This window comes from Oreochromis niloticus, unplaced genomic scaffold (assembly GCF_001858045.2).
Source record: "Oreochromis niloticus isolate F11D_XX unplaced genomic scaffold, O_niloticus_UMD_NMBU tig00007756_pilon, whole genome shotgun sequence".
Lineage (NCBI taxonomy): Eukaryota > Metazoa > Chordata > Actinopteri > Cichliformes > Cichlidae > Oreochromis > Oreochromis niloticus.
Genome location: NW_020328750.1, coordinates 14,303 through 37,994, shown reverse-complemented (window position 1 = coordinate 37,994; position 23,692 = coordinate 14,303). Strand labels below are relative to the sequence as shown.

General features: G+C 42.0%; 2 long non-coding RNA genes across 7 annotated transcripts; one reads left to right on the top strand and one right to left on the bottom strand.

The window, feature by feature from the left end:
* Positions 1-8,896: 8,896 nt before the first annotated feature.
* Positions 8,897-9,800, bottom strand: LOC109200766 (uncharacterized). The gene is made up of 3 exons (XR_003218365.1): positions 9,572-9,800; positions 9,319-9,485; positions 8,897-9,094 (listed from the first exon to the last, which is right to left on the bottom strand). It is a non-coding gene; the product is annotated as an uncharacterized LOC109200766 (long non-coding RNA).
* Positions 9,801-10,384: 584 nt separating this feature from the next.
* Positions 10,385-16,567, top strand: LOC109200765 (uncharacterized). 6 transcript variants are annotated; one of them, XR_003218364.1, is made up of 5 exons: positions 10,391-10,434; positions 10,685-10,748; positions 10,887-11,236; positions 14,280-14,499; positions 16,525-16,567. It is a non-coding gene; the product is annotated as an uncharacterized LOC109200765 (long non-coding RNA). The 6 variants fall into 6 exon arrangements; XR_003218361.1 differs by having other exon boundaries at positions 10,396-10,434; positions 10,654-10,748; XR_003218362.1 differs by having other exon boundaries at positions 10,420-10,434; positions 10,685-10,754.
* The last annotated feature ends 7,125 nt before the right edge of the window (positions 16,568-23,692 follow it).

Below are 23,692 nucleotides of genomic sequence, written 5' to 3'. Positions count from 1 at the left end.
TAAGAAAACGCTGGGAAACAAACAAACAAACAAAAAACTTCACTTTATACTTTCCATATTTATTGATTGATCTGGAATGAGTCCTTTGTCTCCCAGGAAACTCTTCACCACTGAAAACAGAATGGGAAAAATGAAGCTTGCACTGGCTTCCAATTAAATACCGTATTTAATTTAAAATACTACTTTTCACTTACAAAACTATTAATAATTTGGCGCCGAGCTACCTCAATGAGCTTCTTAGGTTACACACTCCTGTCAGAGCACTTAGATCTGCTACCCAACTTCTTCTGGAGCAACCTCGTTCTCGGCTGAAGTCTCGCGGCGACCGCGCGTTTGCTGTAGCTGCCCCAGTCTTATGGAACAACCTTCCTGTTGCTATCCGGGCGTCTGACTCTATGCCACTGTTTAAATCACGGCTGAAGACTTATTTGTTTAATCTTGCTTTTCCACCTAGTTAACATTTGGTGTGCGTTGGTACATTTTTATCCGTTATGCTTGTGAACTACTTTTATATCATATGATTGTCAAGGTTTTATAATTGATACGTGCCAGGTCCTTTCTCTTTTCCCTCCCATCTCCTTTTTCCTATTTTATTTTTTGTCAAGCACCTTGGTATACCCTTGGTTTTTTAGTGTGCTTTATAAATAAAGTTTATTATTATTATTATTATTATTATTATTATTATTATGGATGGCAGACAGTTGGTGTCGTAAACCACCGCCTCTGTTCAAAGATGGTCGCTCACAGTGGACATAGATGGCTTCCTCCACTCCTCTTTCAAACCATCTGTCCTCTCTGTCCAAAATGTGAACATTGGCATCCTCGAAAGAGTGTCCTTTATCCTTTAGATGCAGATGGACTGCTGAGTCTTGTCCTGTGGAGGTGGCTCTTCTATGTTGTGCCATGCACTTGTGAAGTGACTGTTTGTTCTCTCCAATGTAGAGGTCTGGGCATTCCTCGCTGCACTGTACAGCATACACCACGTTGTTAAGTCTGTGTTTTGGAGTTTTGTCTTTCGGGTGAACCAGTTTCTGTCTGCGTGTGTTGCTGGGTCTGAAGTACACTGGGATGTCGTGTTTGGAGAAAACTCTCCTGAGTTTTTCTGATACACCGGCTACATAGGGGATGACAATGTTGTTGCCTCTGTCTTTCTTATCCTCCCTCGCTGGTGTCTGATCTTCTTTTCTGTGCCTCTTTGCTGACTTTATAAACGCCCAGTTAGGATAACCGCATGTTTTGAGTGCTTCCTTTACATGTGTGCGTTCCTTCTTTTTTCCCTCAGGCTTAGAGGGAACATGTTCTGGTGGTGGTCAGCGGGCCCGGTGGCGCCGGTGTCCGGCAGCCTCTCCTCTGTCAGTGTGCCCCTGGGCAGCTGTGGCTACAATGTAGCTTGCTATTCCTCTTTGAATAGTACTCATGGCCGTTGATCAGTGGTCATGAGAATTTGCATTTTAATGATCTAGGAACTGTACTCAGGAAGTGATGCTGGTTTAACTTCAAATTTAACTGTAATGTTTCTGTTTTTCTCACATGAACTTCTGACATCAGCAGTTGTGTAGCAGGAGTCTGGAGGAGGATATGTCTTCCTAAAACTTTGTTCATTAAGTGCTCAAATTTTCAATACTGCGATGGCACCAGTTAACTCATTGTGCTGAAGGACTAATCTAAGTTGTCTAACTCTGACTATATGCCAGTACATCAGTGATCAGAGCACCGCTTTAACTGTTCTAACCTCTGCAGTAACTCCACTTTATGTTACAATCAGATAATTGAGGCCATAAAATAAGGAAAGTGTTACATGAGTTTCAGTGAACTCAAGTCTTACAGTAGCTTATTTTACTGGCTATTCATGCATGAACAAGTTCTTGTGCAGATTTACAAAGAGTACAATTATCTAAAATTCCAGGCACAGTAACATTTATTCTACAATGTTGTGGCTTAGTTTGACTTGATCTCGTGCCTGAATCAACTCTGTGCTCAGTTGTTGTAATGCTAACTTAACTGTCAGTGTTTTATTTTGATCTTTGTTTCCACAGGAGCAGGAACATTAGAAGCTGCTGTAGTAACTGCTGCTGTTCTCCTGCCTGTCATATTCTTCTCTGTCTTCCTGTGGATTCAGTGAGCAGATTTGTTACATTATTGTTTGGGAGATAAACTTTGATTTTAACAGTTTATGAATGTCATTATTTTGTTCAACATTAATTGTCCCAACCAGAAAAAAGAGGATGTCCAAGGAACCTGTTAAATCTGAAGACAGAGCCAACAACTGTCAGGGTCCTGGGTCCCCTGACCCAGCATGTTTAATTCTTTATGATTTTTGTAGTATTGTTCTTGTGAGTTGTATCGTTTCTAGTTTCGATCCCTTGCCCTTCGTGTTTCTCTGTGTCCCTCTGTTCTGTGTGGTCTGTCTGCATGTTGAGTTTCCCTCTGTGTCTTTCGGTTCTTAGAGTCCTCTGTCTTATGGTTTATGTCTCTGTGTTTCTTAGTTGCTGTCTCCACTGTGCCAAGTTCGTGTCTCTGTGTCATACTTCCTGTTTTACTTTGAAGGTCCGTGTCTTATGTGAATGTGTCCTGCTTTGCTTCCTTGTCTCGTCAGTCCTGATTTCTCCCAGCTGTGCTCTCCTTCTGTGTCTCATTCCCCTCGTTACTTCCCAGTGTATTTAAACCCTGTGTTTCTCTGAGTCAGTGTCGCGTCGTCCCTCATGCTGTGTGTGATTCTCCCCGTGTCTCCTGGTATGCGTTATGATTAGTTTTTCCCAGTTTAGTTTTGCATTGCTTGTTTCTGTTCTCCAGCAATAAAGCTGTGCTTTTGAGTTCAAGTTCTGTCCCCTTGAGTTTGCGTTTGGGTCCAATCCCTGCCTGCCACACAGCGAAACATGACAACAACAGAGGACAGGTGAAAACAGTCACATCAGTGTTGTACAAATAACCAACATTGTGGTTTTAAACTTCCTGGTGGACTCACAAATACTTCTTTGCTGTTGTTCTTTAACTCAAATACATTTGATGACATTTGTAGCTGAGACTTTTTTCCTATACAGTGTTTACCTGATCAGAGACAGCCAGAGGAGCAGGATGATCTTCAGTATACCAGCATCCACTTCTCCAACAACCAGGCAGATCCTCTCTACTCCAACATCAGAGCAGCTCAGCCTCACAGACACATGCAGGAACAGGAAGTTACTGAGTACACTGCTGTTAGATTTAACAGAGGCAGTGCAGCCAAGAGGTGAGAGAGACTGTCCTCTCATGTCTAAGAAACAAACTCGCTGCTTTTACTGTTCTTTTTCACCATTAATGGAAATGATTTCAGTTGATGCTATATCCTCCAAATCATGAAATGTTCTTCTCTGTTTTCAGAGACAGAAGTCAGGAAACAGGAGAGTCTCCATGTGCACTGTTCTCCACAGTCAACAAAACCAGATGAAGGGACGGGTTGATGATGATGTGATATTTATGTAGACTTAAAAAAAAAAAAAGATTAAGCTCAATTGTAGTTAACTGGTTCATAAAATAGGTGAAAATGCATTATATTAAGTTTAGTAAAAAAAAAAAAAAAAAAAAAAAAAAAAAAAATTACTGTTGTGTAAAGCATTTTCCTCTTTTTTTAGATATTTGTTGTTGTGAAATGTAACACTTTCAATAATAGACCAAGATCTGAGTGTATACAAAATGCGGATTTTAAATGAAGAATAATTTTTTAAGGGACAAGCAGCTATCCAGACCTACCTGGATGTAGGAATCCAATAAAGTCTTTTCACAACAGACATGTCAAAGTGGATCAGCTTCCTCACTTTGTTCAATGATTTCACTCCTCTAAATCACACTGATCACACTTTGCTAACTGTACCAGTTTCCATGGACTGCAGTAGCTGCTTCAAATAAACAGCCAGATTCCTCGACCGCTCTCTAGTTACAGCCGTCGTGGTCTGCTGTGTGGCAGGTAGAGTGTGGACTCAGATGCAGGACACAGAAGGCAGAAATAAACTCATAAAGTTCACTAAATGTTTACAAACGTCAAGAAGTCACAAGCAAAGAGAGACCACACCATGACACATGTTTAAACAAGGAATGTTTATTCATCAAAACTAGTTATTAATCAAATAGACCTGTTCAAAGCACCACAGTGGTAGAACGATATCACACAGCACCGTCACATGATATTAAACAGAAACTGGCAACAGGGCTCTGTAGAGTGAGCGATCATAATGAAGCAGTTTAAGTTGTGATTCAACCTGCTCTTCATATTTCAGGCCACCAGATGTCACCAAAGACAACTGTGTTGAAAAGTTTCAAGTAATGAAACCTTTTTCAGTAAAAGCTTCAGAAAGCTTTATTTGGCCATCAGTAAACAAACAACATCAGAGCAGGACAGAAACAAAACAGACTGAAGCAGGACTCCAGGAGAACAGGACAAAACAGCAATGAGGGGTTAAATACATGTAGGCAGAGTGGAGACAGCTGAGGAAAAACACACAGCTGAACTAAATCTGATAACAAAAAATGCTGAGGTGTAATTAAACACTAGACACAGGAGACACAGGCTACCAGAATAAAACAGGAAATAACTGAATGTGGGAACAGAATCATGGACTTGACACAATTCAATTCAATTTTATTTATACAGCGCCAAATCACAACAACAATCGCCTCAAGGTGCTTTATATTGTAAGGTAGACCCTACAACAATACTGTGGCGGAGGTGTGGTCCGTGGCTCGGCTGCAGGGGAGAAAACAGCTGGTGGCGTTTGGTCTGATGACAGTCTTCTTTCCCCCTTTTTAGTGAGACGGGAGAGGAGAGGAGGGGCTGTAAAAAGCTGAGACGGGTGCTGTCTAGACTGTGAAGTGTCACAAAAAAAAGTCAGAAATAAACGTAACATCTCGCTGTATCGAGCCGTGTGTGTGTGTGGAGTGCATTCTACAAATACATACAGAGAAAAACCCAACAATCATATGACCCCTTATGAGCAACCACTTTGGCAACAGTGGGAAGGAAAAACTCCCTTTTAACAGAAAGAAACCTCCAGCAGAACCAGGCTCAGGGAGGGGCAGCCATCTGCTGGGACCAGTTGAGAGAAGGAAGACAGAACAAAAGACATGCTGTGAGAGCCAGAGATTAATAAATAGCATGATGAAGTGCACCCAGAGGTTGCCCTTTGTTCAAAATTAAAGTCTACAAATCAATAACATCACACTGGCCTATGTTTATATACAGTCTATGATTACATGTCAGTGAGATCTTGGAGCTGCCAGTATGCAAAGCTGCAGCTTTAGAATTTAGGCTCTGATCCTTTTTTCCACCATTTTTTATTTTTCTTCTTCCTTTCATCATTTCCTCTTATTGTCCCTTTACATACGCTTTGCTTTGCTCCAGTCTACTGCCAGAATTTCGCACCAAGCTTCAAGGAAAGCGAAATGAACGCCATCGCCATCACCTCTCTCTTTCTAGTCCCTGTCAGTACTCTTGCTGCAACATTTTGGATTAACTGAAGTCTTTTCAAGGTGTTTTTTAGGACAAACTGGCTGAAACTCTTCAAATAAGCCAATAAGCTATAACTCAGAAAGATCAGTTGGAGAAAAAGACTCAATATCAATGATACTCAAAGTAGCTGCAGATAATGTTACATCTGTGAGATGATTATGAGTCATTTTTTTTCTCTAATGGTTCAAATTTTATTTGTGAAGAAGTTCATGACGTCATTACTAGTTAACGTTAAAAGAATCGTTGGCTCAACAGTGCTCTGACTCTTTGTCAGCCTGGCTACAGTGCTGAAGAGAAACTTAGGGTTGTTCTTACTTTCTTCAATCAGTGATGAATAGTAAGATGTTCTAGCTTTACGGGGGGCTTTTTAAAGTTTTGATCTAAATTTCCAGCTGGGATGGACAAGGCTAAACATCAGGCTTTCAAATAAATTAAACTCTGTATTGATCTTTGTTTAATTAATAAGCTGGTGTGGAAGATTGCTGCCACACCGCCTCCTCGGCCTGTGCTTCAAAGGCTCTGATAGTTAGTATGACTCAGGGGTGTTAATTCATTGAAACTTACATAATCATCCTGCTGTAACCAGATTTCAGTAAGGCAGAGTAAATCGATTTGTTGATCCATTATTAAGTCATGTAATAACTCTTTGGTGCTGTTGAGGATACTGTATTGTTCTTTCTTATTTTATTTTTTTACATTTAAGTCATTTTTTTTTTTTGCTGGTTTTTAGTTAGTTTTTTGTCTGTTTGGGAGCTGACACAGTCTCTATGGAGATGGGGTTTTAGGGGGATAACAGTAGGAGAGAAGCTGCAGAGGTGTGTGAGACTGCAACTCTGCTTACATGTCCTAACACTGGATAATCATGTTTCAGGGGATTTCATAAATTTGCCAGATTTCTAGAAATAAGAGCTGCTTCATCCAAAGTGGGATTGTCTCCCAACCAGACCAGGTTTCCTCCAGAAAGTTTCCCAATTATCTATCAAGCCCACATCATTTCTTGGACACCAGTCAGACAGCCAGCAATTTAAGGAGAACATGCAGCTAAACATGTCACTCCTGGTCTGATTGGGGAGGGGACTACAGAGTCTGACATTGTGTTTGCAAAGTTACACACTGATTCAATATTGATTTTAGTGACCTCTGATTGATGTAACCGGGTGTCATTATCGCTGATGTGAATTATATTTTTACTGAATTCAGGTTTACCGTCAGCCAGCAGTTTTAAATTTCCCTCAGTGTCGCCTGCTCTGGCCCTGGAAGACAATTGACTATGGTTGCTGCTGTCTTCACGTGTCTCAGAAAAGAATCACCAATTACCAGAGTTTGATCCCTGGCGGGTGTGTCGCTGAGTGGGGAAAACAGTTAGACACATGAACAGGTTGGTGGTGCATCAGGGCTTCTGTTTATGCTTCCTCCTGACCGTCACCCAGCCATCATGTTTTCCCGTCTGCTCAGGATTACCTGCTGGGAGACAGTTAGCAGGGCCTACGCCACCTTCCACTGCTCCGGCTACAGGGGCCTGACCAGCTACGGGTTTTCAAGGGTGGGATTTCCAGTGTTCAATTCAGCAATCCAGGCCTCCAGAGCTGCAGAAAGGCTACATTTATTACAAGTATCATTACTGCTCATTAAAAAAAAAAAGCAGAACTGCTTCTCCAGAGTCAGAGGAGTCTTCCACAATTATTGGGTTTGACATATCAGGTTAAATAAAGACTGCTGAGGAGGAAGCATGGCTTGGGCCCATCTCAGAGCTCACCCTCGCAGCAGGATAACCATGAATGCAATTTTTGCACAGTCTGAGGAACAAATTCTCCTCTGTTGATGAAACACTGTATGAGGAAACCTCCGTTCTTTTCACTGGTAAAAACTTCAGGTGTAGGAAGAGGCCTCTCCAGAGGTACAACCTCCCTGAGCTGTGCTGCTGACCATGTCCATCGTTTTATGACCACAGTATACTCATCTTATAACGGATGTCAATCCAGCAGATTATCTTTGGTATGTGGTGGATCAGGAGATTTGCAACATGGATGCAAAGCCGACAAATCTGAAGCAACTGTGTGATGCTATCATGTCAATGTGAAACTAAATCTGCGAGGAATCTTTCCAGGTCTTTGTTGAATCTGTGCCACAAAGAATTAAGGCAGTTCTGAAGGTAAAAGAAGGTCCAAAACAGTACTGGCAAGGTGTAACTAATGAAGTGGCCAGTGACTGTATTTAGTGTCTAGATGTTTTTTTCAGTATTTTATTCACTTAATAGCAGGACAGAATACCACATGACTGTGGCCTTGTGTTATACCCTCTCTGCTGCAGTGATGCTGCAGACAAACACAAACATGATCAGACATTTAAGAAGAGCCTCTTAAAGATGAAGGTCTGTGTCTCTTGACCTAAACACATAATCCAGTTAAATCTAATTTATGCTCATTAATGCCCCTCAAACTGTAACTTAAAGTAATAAATTGGTTACTGATTAATTACAGAAGTACATTTGTGAGCATAAAGATGTAAGCCTTGGACCATCGGGATGAAATGTGGTTGGGAAACTTAACAAGCATTGATAAAGCTTCATCAGTAGCTCGAGCAAGAGCTCAAAACCTTCGATCACCACGGGTGGTTAGCAGACTGTGGTTGCACCATGCAGCCTAACAACATGCAGTAAATTGCAGGTTAAAGCAGTCTGCTTACACATTGTTAAACGAGGGAAGGGAACTAATGTGGCTGTCACATTACCCTTTTGTCCCATTTCATCCCAGGATTTGATTAAATTGCTGCTCACTTTCTCCAATACTTAAAACTGATCAGTAGGACCTGAAACTGCAAACATTCAAACATTCAGGCCACGTAAGAATCGGTTGTTGAACGTATTAATCTTCTACAATAAGCAAATGAATAAATAAACAGGAGAAAGCTACAGTACTAACAGAGTCATGCAAGTTTTTGACAGGGAGGTTAAACTCATGCAAATTAGCTTCACCCAGGCTCATGAAAACACTGATAGCAGATCATTTGTGTCAGTGTGTCAGGATGGTTTATATTTGAGCTTCTTGTTCACACAGAACAATTTTTCTTCATTTTTTAACGATTACCAAAGTCTGTGAATCCCCAAATTGTTCAGTTGTTCTTTTTGCTCCCCATGAGGTCACTTTCACCATGTGACAAACACAACACCCCACTGTACACACTCGGGCCACCGGCAACTTTCTACATCCTCAATAAAAAGCTGACAGGTTGCAATGATGTTCTGAATAACTTATTAAGAAAACAACTAAATGCACAGAAAATATTATGAAAACTGGTTTATTTTATATCTCCTAGTTTGAAATGAAGCAATAAAAACATGTATAAAACATCACAAACTGCAATATTGTACAAATGCTTACGTCCTGCTGATGCAATGGAGACATCTTCCAGTGACAGGCTTCATCCGTGTGTGTGTGAGGAGGCTCCTAAACCCACCGACACAGAAGTGCATGTTCACAACTCCCTCTGTGCAGGCGGGGTCAGGACCCCCCTCACCCTGGGGGAGGAGGGGTGGTGCTGTGGCCAGTCAGGTATGAAGTGCTGAGAGTGGATCGTTGGTCCTCTGTGCAGCTCTGTCCACTCTCAGCTTCCCTGCAAAGCAATAACACACCAAAGACATCATTTTAACACAAAACAGCATTTCCATTGTTGGTAGCTGCAGCATGTTGTTAAAATGCAATTTTAAACTCAACATATACACACAATAACTATAAATAAACTTAAACCTACAGTACTGTAGGACGATGATTTATACCAGCTATTGGAAGGATTTAGTCTTCAAGACAGTTTGTAGCCAATGTGAGGTGATAACTTACATAGCTGGAACACAGCACCACTCTCCAGTTTGTCATTTGGTCATCCATCCTTCTCATCGGGCTGGGGTAAGGCTGTCTTCTGGGTGGAGTATCTCTCTTTGTTAGCTCCGTCTTGGACGTTGAGTGTCTGAAGTGCTGAATGCTGGGAGAGGACAAGTGTAAAGCACCTGAAGACAAAAAGACAAAAAGAAAAGCATGAATTCACAGATCACCGAGTTGTTCAATTTACTTTTCTTCTGTTATGTGTTTTTACCTCACCTCTGATCCCTCAGCCACAGGCTATACCTAATGTAAAAACAAGAGACTACAGTCAGTTCACTACATCATTTTTAAAACTTTTCTAAATATTTGTGTTGACATTAAGTACGGACTTACCTTTGTCCTGCATGTCGAGCTAGAGCTTGAGAAAAAATATGTAAGTCATTTAAATAGTTACCTGTGATATTAAGAAAAATAGAAGTAACACTACCTAAAAAACTACCTTTCAGTCACACAGGCAATGTGACATATTAAGAAAAAAAACAATACATTTCACACGTGTTAGTTAATATTCTTTAAAAGTCAGATATTCTTAGTTAGCTGTCTTACAAACATGATGAATAAAAGGGATGTATAGCATGCGGAGGAGTTGTGGAGAGCAGGAAAAAGGGAGACGCAACTTGGCGTCTCCCCGTCCCCCAAGGCAGGGCCGTGGCAGCGAGTCCGTGAGGGAGTCGAACTCGGGACGCTCTGCACCGGAGCGCTCCGTCACACGTCTTACGCCAAGCGACCGGCCAGGGAGAACCTGAAAAAAAAGGACATTTATCTTCTGTTCTTCAACACTTGGTTTTTTTGGGGCGGGGCGGGGCGGGGCAGGGGTTCTCTAAATGAGCTATTAAGTTTCTTGTGCAATATTGTTGCACACAAATTACACATGGAAACCTAGCTAGTTTTCCGTTGCCTTTCACAAAATGGGACTGCCAATGTTGGACGGCGTACCAAGCCAAAGCCTTCCTGCTACCAGGAATCCCTGCTTGGAAACCTGCTGGCGGCGCCACTAGCTTTACACCACGCTCTTCAGCCTCAGCTTTTTGGCCTCTTTTCAGCACACCTACCTAGTCCCACTCATCAATGAAGGTAAATACAAGCAGGTCATTCTGAAAAAGACACACAGCTTATCATCTTATCCTTCTACAACACCTAAAAGCACTCTGTTCATTTCTTCGCTAGATTAGCCGCTAGCATACACGCTGCTGTGTTAGAGGCTTGTTGCTACCTAGTTAGCCATGCTGCACACCTGTTACTCTGTATTTGTCAATGATTCGGCACTCCTTCGGTTTTGTTATCCATTTTTAGACAGTAATGAGATCATCTGCACACTCCACAGAGCTCCAGAGTTACTGTTCATAGCAAAAGTGTAATGCTGTCCTTGGAGATTTTCACCTAAGACTGTGAGTGTGAGTGTGTAATGGATTTCAAAGTGTTTAAGTGTTCAGAGCACTCTACAGCCTGGTAAGGTGGCAAGTTTGAAAAGAGCAGCAGAAGGTATCAGTACTGTAGTGTAACTTGTTCTTTTCCTTTCCTAACAGTGAACAGAGTGCCGATTATTATCGACAGCTACGTCCACCCGGGGTGAAAGTAGTGTGGGAGACCATCAGGACCCAGCTGGGTTTCCTTGGTCCAGAGGTTTGGAGAAACCTCTTCCTTTTCTTTCATCACAGCTGTCCTGTGCCAGATGTTCTGTTGACCCACTGAGAGAGGCGTGTTTGAGAAAGATCAGGAAGACTGAAGCTCATGGTAGGAATGAAGGAGGACCTTGTGAGCTCCACCAGCAGCTCCCTCACAAGGAACTGTTCACAAGTCCACTGCAGGCACGCCCCAGAAGATGGATAAAGGCAGCGTTTCATGAAGACACTGGAACCAATCTATCTTCATAACAGTGAGTTTTATCAACAGGTCATATGCTCTTGAGACATAGTCTGGCGATAGCGATTATACACAAATTGTGGGTGTGTTTAAATTGTAGCAGCTATGTGGTGTAGCTTATAGCAACATGTACTGTGTGCTCTGGATGCTTTGTAGGTGAAAGCAGCATAGTTCACTACAAAAAGCTTTCATGGTCAACATTTCTGCCTCTATAAAGCAAAAATGTATCAGGAATTCATAGATCAAACTTTATGAGTCCCTCGGGTGGGTTCAGCCTATCATGCATTTTAATCTCCTTTCCAATAAACACAGAGTGACATGATTTGAAAGTTGAAATTGTTTCCAATTAACCAACTTGTTTCATTTGAGTTTATCTGATAAAAAAAATGCTGGTAAGTAAGCTTGTTGCAGTATTGGATGTAAATTGTGTATGCTGCTGAAATATCTAACAGACCAAAATATTTTTCAGTGGTGAATGATATTAGGAAAACCCGTAGATCTTGTTTTCTAACTGCATTGTAAGTAGCAGACAATGAGGGATGGCGTTCAGCTGCAGTTAAAGAGGCTAATGTTTACAGCCGTACCCAAGCTGCCCCCTGCCTTTGGCCACACAGCTGTGTAAATACATTTGGCGAGGTGGCTTTTGGTCTGACTGTAGACTGAGTTTAAATGACAGTTGCACTTGCACTGGGTGACTGATCTCCATTTCCTGGACAGTAAAAGCAGGGTTTCCCTTCTTGGAGTTAGTCAAGTCAGATTTTAGGGTAAGTTAAAGAGGTTGTTGTCTATATTATGCTAAATGCTCATGCCTCCATGGATAATGCTGCAGTTTCCCAGACATGGATTAAGCCTAGTGCTAGGCTTAAAGTTGTTTAAATGGAGGTCTTCACTGAATTATTCTTTTAATCTGGGACTAGAAATAACCCATATCTGGGAAACCCTTTGAAAACATCTTTAGTAGGCATTATAAAAAAAAAAACTTGCTGAAGTGCATTTTTAGAATAATTTGAAACATGAATTCTGTCCATGATTACTTTCAAGCAGACTTCTTCTAAAATTGCAAGGGTCATAGTTGCCTCGGTCTGTCATAGCGTTCGATGTCTGTACTTTAGCCCAGACAGATCTGTGTTAAACCACTGTGAGATATTGGTCATCTGTGTGCTTGTGCAAGTGTGTCTGAAACTGGGGGACCTGATCATAAATGTGTGTCTCCATTGAGCTACAAAGAAAAGTGCTTCAAAGTGTTGGTTCTGGCATATAAATGAGACAGACCCCAGTGAAATTTAACTGGGGTGATGGGTAAAAATGAACTCCTACCCACAGGAAGGCAGCAGCTCTGCTGTCTGTAGAGACAAGGTCAGAGTTTCTGACCGTCAATCATTTAGGGATGAAAAGTAATCTTTGCCTAAATGTAATAGTTGATTGCACTGCAGCACAGCTTTCTTGATGAGGAAGAGCAGCTGTGCTGTGATGTCAGCTTCAGCTGCCCAGCATGCACACCTGAAATGTTGGTGGTTTCAGTTGATGGGAAGAGAAAGCTATATCACTTTCAGCAAAACGAAAGGTGCTCATTGTCGATGTTCTTTGTTTTTGTGTCTTTATGCATATATTTCTATATACCTTCCATGGTTAGACTTTATTGTTTCTCTGATGTTGCTCTGATGGCCGTGACTTTTTTGATGGCGTCTTTGTTGCTGAATAGGGCTGCCACGATTAGTCGACTAGTCACGATTACAGTCACGACTGATTTAATAGTCGACGCGTGGTTTGAAGCTTTGTAAGATCACAAAAGACGCAGGAATAAGTAGTAGGATTTAAGAGTGTAATAACGGACTGAAACAGAAGATGGCAGCACTGCATGTACAAGGATGCCAGCTGCCGTTACACTCCGAAGAAGAAGAAGAAGCAGTGTCCCAGAATTCATAGCGCGGCCCTGCTCAGTTTTCAACAATGGCGGCAGCTAGTTAGTTTTAATATTACTCTTATTAATCTTTCTGGGTCACAAAATAAACGTTTAACATATTTTCAGGCGAGAATGTAGCTGTGTAAACCTCAAATATCTGCTCAGTTTATCAAGACACCGCATATTTTCAAAAGCGCTCCGACGTTTTCGGAGACGTCTGTTACCCACTAGCTCCATAGCTAGCCGGGGGCAAGGCTCACTAGAGCCCGTGAGAACACCGGACTCCAGGCAAATCGTTTTCAAACGCACCACCGTCTTTCGCTACTCAGGTTGAACATATATAAGTCAGTTAGATAACTTAAAAATGTTATTGTTTGGCCTTTTTTTTTTTTTTTTAGTATTTTATTTGTTCCTGAGTAAATCGGTTTGGCTGAGATTAAAGTTATAGTTCATACACGGCCGAATAAACGTCAAGCAGACAACTGATTATCAGAAGTGTGAGATGTTCAGAATATACTCCGGTGTCCCGTTATATTTTAGATAGCAAGGAGTTTATTAAACTTTACCGAAACAATCTGTAAATCTCATTAAATTTAATAAACTATCATCTTGTCTTTATTTTTAGTTAGCACATACCCTAAACCAGGGTGCCCAATCCTAGTCCTCGAGAGCTACTGTCCTGCAGCTTTTAGATGCATCCCTACTCCAACATAGCTGAATCAAATGGTTTGATGACCTCTTCAGCATGTCATCAAGTTTGGCAAAGGCCTGATAACAAGACATTCATTTGATTCAGGTGTGTTGGAACAAGGATGAATCTAAAAGCTGCAGGACAGTAGCTCTCGAGGACTAGGATTGGGCACCCCTGCCCTAAACACTTAAAACTGTAAGCTAATGTTATATAAGAGCAGATGCTGCTGGTGCAATAAGCTGTACGTTTTACGTCCAATGGATGCATGATCCGATTAGTCGACTAATCGCAAAAATAATCGGTGACTAGTTGACTATCAAAATAATTGTTTGTGGCAGCCCTAGTGGACTTTGATTCCAAGTTAATACTAGCTAGTGTTTCTCACTGGTTTTTGGGCGGTGGAGTAAAAGGGATTGGTTGCTGGCTGTTTGTAATGTTAGCCTTGTCTTTGCTTTCTTACAGGCAGGATAAAGACATGGTGATAAATGAGTGTGTGGGCCGTCTGCTGAGGACCAGGAGCTCAGGACACTCAGACGGGGGCGTCGCAGCAGGAGTCACCGCGCACCACAATCCTCTGCTGTTCTGAGATGTCACACTCCTGCCTGCACATAGAAACCACAGTGAAGTCAAAGTTCCACCTGCACCTCCACCTGTTCTTGCAACAGCATGAACACTGACAGAGGTGAGACAGCAGAAGAGTTTTTGTCTATTTTTGTTTTGTTTTGTTTTTTACTAAGTTAAGGAATTAAGTGAAGAAGAGTGATTAAATAAATTGTTTCTTGCAGTTTTGATTTAATGATTGTGTTTAGGATTATTTCAGAAACATGTTTAGAGGATCTTTGTAAGCCTGTATTTCCTTTAAAAGAAGGGAAGCACTTCTTCATTCTACAGAAAAGGTGACACATTACAGATGACTTCATAAAAACCACAGTGAGCCAGTTGGATAAACAGCAGCCTAATCAGACTTCTGCAGAGTCTCAAAGTTTTTTGGAGTCTGCTTCTTGTGTCCAACAGGACGAATTCTGTCCATAAACAAAGGATTTGAAAATGTACCCATTTTGTTTTCGTTTTACTTTTGCTGATCTGACACCACTTGTGCCAAAAATCCGGACAAATGTCATTTGACCAAGGAGCAAATCTGAGCCAAATAGACTGATCATTTTTTTTCACGTGGCGTCTCATCAGAGGACACTTTTCCTTTTCCAAGCTCCTGTAGAACTGGCAGAAAAATCCTGGAAGCGCTGTCTGAATTCTGTTTCGAGACATGTAATCACAGACACATATTTCCCTTTTTTAGCAGAAAGGTTGGCCTGTGGATAAGCAGTTCTGGTCTTGGACAGTGTGGGGAAGTGCACAACGTTGAAGTTGCGCAGTTGTGTCTTAAAGAGATTGAGCTTCACACAAAATGCTTTCATGTGCGCATAAAGTTGTGGTACAAGCTGCTCTTTCCCTTGTAGGCTCTTGTTCAGGGTGGTTAAATGATCAGTAAGATCATCTAAAAATGCAAGGTCTGCCAACCATAGAGGGTCATTCAGCTCATCAAGAGGTCGGTCCTTCTCTTTCAAAAATGGTCAATTTCTGATCTCAGGGAGTAAAGACGCTTCAGCACGGCACCGCGGCTTAGCCAGCGCGCCTCCGAGTGGTAGAGTAGATCCCCATATTCAGCATCCGCATCAGAAAGGAAAGCCTGAAGTTCTCCGTGGTACAGTCCACTTGCTCGAATTATGTTGACAGTTTTTACAATAGTGTTCATTACATCTCCAAGATTGACTGTCTTGGCACAAAGGGCTTCTTGGTGAACAGTACAGTGCATTTCAACAGCCTCACCTCCAGCCTCTTTCACCTCAGCGCACATCGTAGACGCCATTCCTTTGTGTGCACCCGCCATAGCTGGAGCCCCGTCTGTTGTATCTTCACACAGCTTGTCCCATTTAAGTCCCATTTTGTCAATTGAGTCTGACACAGCTTCAAAAGTATCCATACCTGTTGTTGTGCCTTTTAGACTCTTAAGATCGAGCAGCTCCTCTGTAACTCCACGTCTTGCGAGGAGTTGGGCCACCTCATAGCTGGCTATTGTAGCCTTTTCCTGGACTTTTTGAGCACAAAAAAAATACTGTTGCTGACCCTGCAGGACAGCTACCATTTGCTTTACTTTCTGCTCTCGCTCAGCACCAGTGTAGGATGCATAGACCTGATGTTTGGTTTCATAATGACGTCGTACATTACACTCTTTCATAACTGCCACAGTTTCAGTGCAGATAAACAGACCCTTCCCCTTGGATTCTTTGAAGAAATATTCACTCTCCCACCGTGTCTGAAATTTTCTGCACTCACTTTCTACCTTTCGCTTCTTTGGTTCTGCCATGTTCAGTAACTTGGGGTAAATTTCTTCTAGGATTGTCCTTTCTGGTGGAGCAACTGCCTTGATCAACAGCAGCTCCCCTGGTGTTAAAACTAAGAAGTGCCATACACTCAAGCAAAAGTTGAAGTGCGGGCCAATTAAAAATGGACCGCGGGCCGTAGTTTGGACACCCCTGCTATAGACATTAGCACACACTCCAACAGGTTTTCATCCTCTAGAGTCACTTGGATGACACTGAAAACACTACGTCCAGATAAACTCCGTGTATATAGTGTATTATCTTACAAAAATACAAACAAATATAAAACAAGTATTTTATTTTCTAAATGTAATGCTTCCTTTTAGGAGGAAGGTGGAGGCGCAGCTCCAGCAGAGCAACACCAGAGGTGTGTGGAGAGGACTGAACACCATCACTGGACGGAGCACTGTGAGCGGAGGGGGTCCAGAGTCTGGAGACCAGGTTCTGGCTAACAGATTGAACCAGTTGTTTAACAGGTTTGATTCAGTAGCCCTTCCCTCCCCCATCCACCAGAGCTCGTCACACCTCTCTGCAACCCCCACAGCACCGGGGACATGAAATGCACCTCACCTGTCCCCTTTTCCTTCAACCACTCTACTGGGTCTAAGTCGTCTCCACCTGCTACGGCGGCTGAGATCCTTTGGGGTGAACAGGACAGTCCTAAGGACATTTTATGACACTGTGGTGGCGTCTGCTATTTTCTATGCTGTGGTCTGCTCGAGTGGTGGAATGGCAGAGAGGGACGGGGGGAAACTCAACAAGCTGGTCAGGAGGGCCAGCTCTGTCCTGGACTGTCCGCTGAAGTCCATCGAGCAGGTTGGGGAGGAGAGGATGTTGTCTAAGCTAACATCCATCATGGACAACACCTCCCACCCCTGCATGAGACTGTACGAGCACTGAGCAGCTCCTTCAGCAGTGGACTTTTACGCCCACAGTGTAGGAAGGAGCGCTACCGCAGGTCATTCTTACCAGCAGCTGTCAGACTCTATAATGCAGCTTAACATTCCTTTGGTCATCTTACTCACCAGCTTGTTAGTTTACTCTACATTTATACATATCTCCGTACAATTTTCTCAATTTTTCTATACATATTCTGTACATTGTTACCTGTATATACGAACTTTGGTTGCTTACGTTCATAGGACCACCCTGTGTCTTCCTTTATATTTTATTTTCCCTTGCTGTAAGAGCTCTGTAACACCAAATTTTATAATCAGTGGGATTATAAAGGTTTATTCTATTCTATTCTATGTTTTATATTTATTTGTATTTTCCTTCTGCTATCTGTACCTGAGCTGAGGAAAAAATTTCCCCGCCGTGGGATCAATAAAGTCTTATCTCATCTAACAGAATGAACCTTTTGGGATTTAGTTACCTGGATGATTGAGCATGCATCAAGACATAACTGGACCCAGTTTGCACTTTTGTTTGTAGGGAGTTACGCACCACGGTGTAAGAAATCTTCACTTTTTGTTCCAGTTCATACATAAACACCCTCATCCTTATACAAAATATTATACTCGCTTCAAAATAGTAAATCTAGCAACATCTGTGTCTGAAACACAACATTTCTAATATGATTAGATCAAATTTGCACTTTCCTGAAAAGAGAGTGACACGTCCAGTTGCATAAAAACCTTTTTCTACAGACATTAGCACACTCCAGCAGCTTTTCATCCCTTTGAACCCAAAAAGTCATTGCTCAGGACCCCAAACTTTCTAAATGTAATGCTTCCTTTGATGAGAACAATGTTTTTCACTTTATGAAATGCAGTTGCACAAAACCTGAGCTATGCTATTTCATCTGGAATGGCTTATTCTTTGAAAGGTTTTTCTACTCGTATATTATCCATCTGACCTGATAAACTTGGACACAGAATCACAGTCTAAGATTACAATATACAGGAGTGATTGTTAGTAAAAGTGGGTTTCTGCATACCTGTGTAGATATTTTCTCAAACATCAGAAGTAATTTACAATGAATGATTCTGTTGGGTTTAAGTCAACCGTGCTGGTAAACAGAAACTGTTACTGAAAGCAAACACACAGACACCTCAGTACGTTTACTTGCAAGGGGAGCGTCGGAGAGCAGAGCTGCCACTCGCCTGTCCAAGCAACTCCAACTCCTCTGCGTCCGCCTCACTCTTTTATTGACAACAGAGGTTACACACAATTCACTTAACCACGTGACGGTTAAGACATGCATATGTGTGTGTGTGTGTGTGCGTGTGTCTTCCTGACACCATACAAGGCATGATATCAATCAAATTATTTTTGAAAAGGAAAAATAATAATTTTAATGTGAGGCAAAACATGTATGGTGCTCGGTAAAGATGACACGCCGACTCACTTCTTCTTTTTTTGTTTTTTTTTGTTTGAGAAAGTTTGTTTTCATATTAAACCAATGTCAGTGACGTCAAATGTGTAAAATTCAAGGCTGGTCCTTAAAAGCTCCCAACAAGGCAAAACTGCAAAGCCACACAAGTCCCAGCGTCAGCAGTAGCTATGAAAAGAAAGTGGAGAAAGGATGAATGAGTCTATGCTTATCGGCTATCGGCTCTCTGCTCTCCCCCAAGCTGGCGTTGTTGTTGGTAGCCATGACAACGGAGATAGTCCCAGCTTTATAATAAAGGCCCCAACACCCCAAAAAAGAAAAAAAAGAAAGAAAAAAAACTCGGGATTCCCTGCGCAGACCAGGAATCCCGCTAGCAGGCCGAAGCTACAGAGATGATTTTGACCGAGTGAGACTCGAACCATCGACGGTCTGTGCTTCAACCTGCCAGGGGCCAGCGACAAGTGCTCTGCGCCACCTGCCGGGCCGTGGAATACGTGCAAATTTGATATATTTGACTTCTCTGAAGACAAATTATTTTTGAAAAGGAAAATAATAATTTTAATGTGAGGCAAAACATGTATGGTGCTCGGTAAAGATGACACGCCGACTCACTTCTTCTTTTTTGTTTTTGTTTTTTGTTTGAGAAAGTTTGTTTTCATATTAAACCAGTGTCAGTGACGTCATTCTACTCCGACTACCACAGGTAAGGAAAAGCCTGAATCTGTAGATCTTTTTCTTTTCTTTTTGTTGTCTAAAACAGAAAAATCCCGAAACAGTCAGCTCACAAAGTTGCAGGTTGGTGGGAATTTGCAAACAGCCAATGACTTAAAGCATTTAGGTGCATATATCTTGCCACAAGACATGTGTGCTAAGCTAGCTAAATTAGTTTCTGTTAGCGAATCAAGTTCAAGCTCCTCACTCACTCACATATCATCATCCAGGGTACAGTCATATGCTGATGAGAGATCCCATGCAGGCAACATTAAGGCAGTGTAACAAGTTAAATATGCACTGATTTTAAGCTATTTCCTAATATCTAGACTGGATGTTACAATCCCTAATGGGATTTATAAGTACATAAGTACCTCCAACAACAATCCTGCCCAGGATAACGAAAGTGACGTGGAATACCTTCATGCCTCATCCCAACATTTGCCACTTGGGGTGGATGGGGGAGGGTGGGGCAGGCTCCATTGTGCTGTCCCCCCCATGAGGAGAGGGGGGACAGCGTATGGAGGGGGTTTGATGGAACCTGGGGGGTGGGAGAGGTGGTAAGTGAGACATATATGACTCAATAAAACAGTAGATGTTACAATCTAATGGCATTTATAACTATTAAGGAAGTGCAAACAGAATGTTACAGAACTTGTTATAAAGTATGGAATACTGTCTGTACTGGACATACCTGCAGACATGAGAAAACCAGTCAGCAACGTGTAGCTATCACATGTCAATCTGATGGGTGTGATTCTTCCAGACTGCTGCTGTATTAAGCAAGTGCAAACAGAAAGTTACTGAACTGCTATAAAGCATTAAGGGTAATCAGTTCAAATCACTGTTCTTTATTTATCACTGTCTAACTGACACTAACACAAGTTACAGGTAAGTACTGTCAGTTAAATTAAGCTGACGAAAACCTTTTAGTGCTAAATAGATACTTGCAAGCTCTACATTCAAGAACAATCTGAGCACACTGTCGCCGGCCGATTCAATCCGAATCGGGAAATTTATCCTAAGACAGTCAGAGGACGGAGATAAAACAATCTCTTGTTTCAGACAAAATCTAAAATAAAGAGCTGCAGGTCTTTATTTTTACTACTTTCTACACTATAGATGCAAACTAAAGACATCAAATATATGAAGCAAGATATATGGAATTAAGCAGCAAGAAAGATTGATAAAACTCTAAACATGTTTTATATTTTAGATTCTGAAGTAGCCGCCCTTTGCTTTGTTGACAGCGCTGCAAACCCTTGGCCTTCTCTCACTGAGCTTCATGATGTCGCACCTGAAGTGGTTTTCACGTCACAGGTGTGCCTTGTTCACTTGTGCAATTTCTTGCCTTCTTAATATCTAATGCTTGATTCATCATATTATAACAAATGTGCTGTTGTAGCTACTGACAGTGAGTTTGATTCTATTTTTTCCATCTACCAAGAGAAATAATATCTCTTAGTGGCAGGTGGATCACACACTGATTTTAACACTTTGCATATGACTGCGTAGGATGAGCATTTTATAACAGCATGTGTTGTTTTTGTTTATGTAAGGAAATACATCAGTTTCCCTTGTATTTTAAATTTGAGTGAAGATCCTAAATTGGCCTCACTCTTGACTTTGAGAAAGGCTGATCTGTGCTGTCCCCACATGAGCACAGTCAGATATAATACAGGCTTTCAGGAGCAGGAAGGCTAAAGGCTGTTTAATGTCTGATGTAACTGTGTCAGACATTTGCGTTCTCACTTGCATGGATAATATCTTGAAAACTTCAGAGCTGCAGTGCATGTGTAAAGTGGCTAAAAAGCAGTGCATTAACATGTGTTTTGTCTCTTTGCGTAGCTGCTCAGTCCATCCAGACTCCTCTCCATATGCAACAGTGATGCCGGCTCTCTCCAAGTGATTCCTTCATCATCAACATCTGCATCCACGATCCACCAGCTCAACAGCAACATCTGTCAGCTGTGCATCCAACTGGAGGCCTTCGCCTGCTGTGCTGAGGCGCTGGGCCGCGATTTCCGTCCCTTGTTGACGACCTGGCTGTATCCTGTGCTGGAGAAAGCTGGTGAGGAGACGCTGCTGGTCAGCCAGGCGGCGCTGAGCTCCATATGGAACATCAATAAGGTCTGTGGATACGCTTCCCTCAAGGAACTGATCAATGAGAACTCTGACTACCTGCTTAATGACATATCACTCAACCTTCAGAGGCTCAGCCAGCATCCACAGGTAGTTATGACGTGTTTTTTGTTTTTAACCCAAAATGGACACAGAAATAACTGCTGGAGGGTTTACCCGATTTCCTCCTTGATCTACTTAAGCCTGTGCTGCCCTGAGCTTGTACTGTATTTTATATAATCCTGTCTTGTTGGCCAGGCTCCACCGGTGTTGACAGTTCTGTTGACTCACTCTGACTGCAGCCTGCTGGTCGGGGACATGGTTCAGGATCTGGATCTCAGCTACGAGCGCACAGCTGCTCTTTTCTGCTCCGCGCTGCACGCGCTCATGAAGGCACTGGGTAAGATTTCAACAGTGATGTCAGCTTGAGTCTCACGTATACTGGGAGTCAAAGAGGACAAGGAAGAAAATGTGACTCATTGCATGCACTGCCACAATTTTTATGTTGCTTAACTTTATGTTTTCTGCAGTGCCTTTCAAAATTTCTATCAAGGAGTACGTTTCAGGATATATAACTTCACTCGTTATCAAATTATCAGTATCTTTGGAAACATTTAATACGTCGTGATGGTTTAAATGCTGAGTCGTTTTCTGTTGTAGAATTAATATTCATAATAATATTTATACAGCGGCACTATACGTGTTTGCAGTTTAACAAGCCCTCACAGTAAAAATGTATGAATTAAATGTTACTGATGGGCTCTTTTCAAAAACATCAGCGTCTGTGTCACACTGATTTTGATCAACTGACTTATTTATTGTAATCAAACCTATTTTGATATTGTTGTCTTGTTTTTCCTTTAGCGAGGTGGTTTCCTTCCACTTGTAGCAGGACCAGTACGTCTGCCAGCTCCAGGAAAGCTCCAGTGACCAGGAAGACCTCAGCATTCGCCAATTCCTGCTGAATTACCGCAAACAGAAAGAACTGACAGAGGGCATTGGAATAGAGGATGATTATAACACTGAAGACAGAGGTAATAGGTCTGTCTAAGGGCCAGTGGAATATAAGCTATAGGTTGTAGTGGTGGTTATATTAGATTCAGAGTGTAGAGGAGATGGATCATTGTAATTAAGAGTCATAGAAATCTGAACCTCACTGCTAAACTGGCGGTCTAACTGTACATGTGCTCCATTGCAGAGGTCCCTCCCACTGAGTGTGAGGATGTTGAAGATGCTGGTAGTCCTGATGTGAAAGCAGAGCTTCCCTCCCACCTCAGCATCACTAAGGATGTTATGGAGCGCTGCATTCATCTGCTGTCTGATCCCAGCCTCAGGCTCCGACTCAAGGTAGTTTTATGTAGAGTCAACTGTTGGACTAGTAACAAAAATAATCATTCTTGTGAGGGTAGGACTGCCAGCGTTGGTACAATTCATCCTGTCAGAACTGTGTGGATGACTGTTCACTGGTGTAATGCTCATCAAGGAAAAACATTCAGTCTGGTCCAGGAGTGAAACAGAAATAAGTCTGTGCTGAAGTCGTGCCTGCTCAGGAGTTTGGGCTCTCAATGAAGACCTCAGTAATTAGTTTCAGCTCACATTTAATCAGGATCAAAACAGAGATAATTGTTAGGTGTGTTGTGCGTCTTTGTCTTTAGGTACTGGACGTGCTGGAGTTGTGCGTTCAGGTGCTGAGTGAGAGGGAAAATGAACTGCTGCCTATGGCTCATCGCTGCTGGCCAGCACTCCTGCAGACACTCACAGCCGATGACCCATTAGCAGTCCTCAGAGCCTTCAGGGTAAGTAAAACAAACCTCTCTTTTCATTACGTGAGTCAAATTATTCAAGTCGTCTTTAGTTTTTTTAAACTCTTAATAGTGAAAGAATCAAAGATTGTTCCCAACAACAGTCTTATTTCATTCAGAAATAGTTCTATTATTTTTTTGGGGGGTTGTAATGTGAAGACTCTTTAAACTAACATTTCTTCTATCAGCACAGAAAAATCACTGTGGATGCCTTCTTAGAGGCTGCTTTTCAAACTGTCTCAGAGAATCACAAAGTAGGACTTTGGGATAAATGAAGCTGATAGTGTTTTGTGATCTTTGGTGCAAGTGTCTGCTGATTCAACTTGTGGGTGTAAATTAGGCTACTCGTCAGCTCCTGTCATCAGCTGGAATATTTTTAAATTTGTTATTCATATTTTTATTGATGAGCTGACAAATACAGACACGTTAAGTCTGTAAACAGTCATTTATTCACTCAGAGCTGCTGCTGGGAAATTGTTTCATCAGCTTTTGGATATATACGCGTTTTGTAAATACTACAATTCA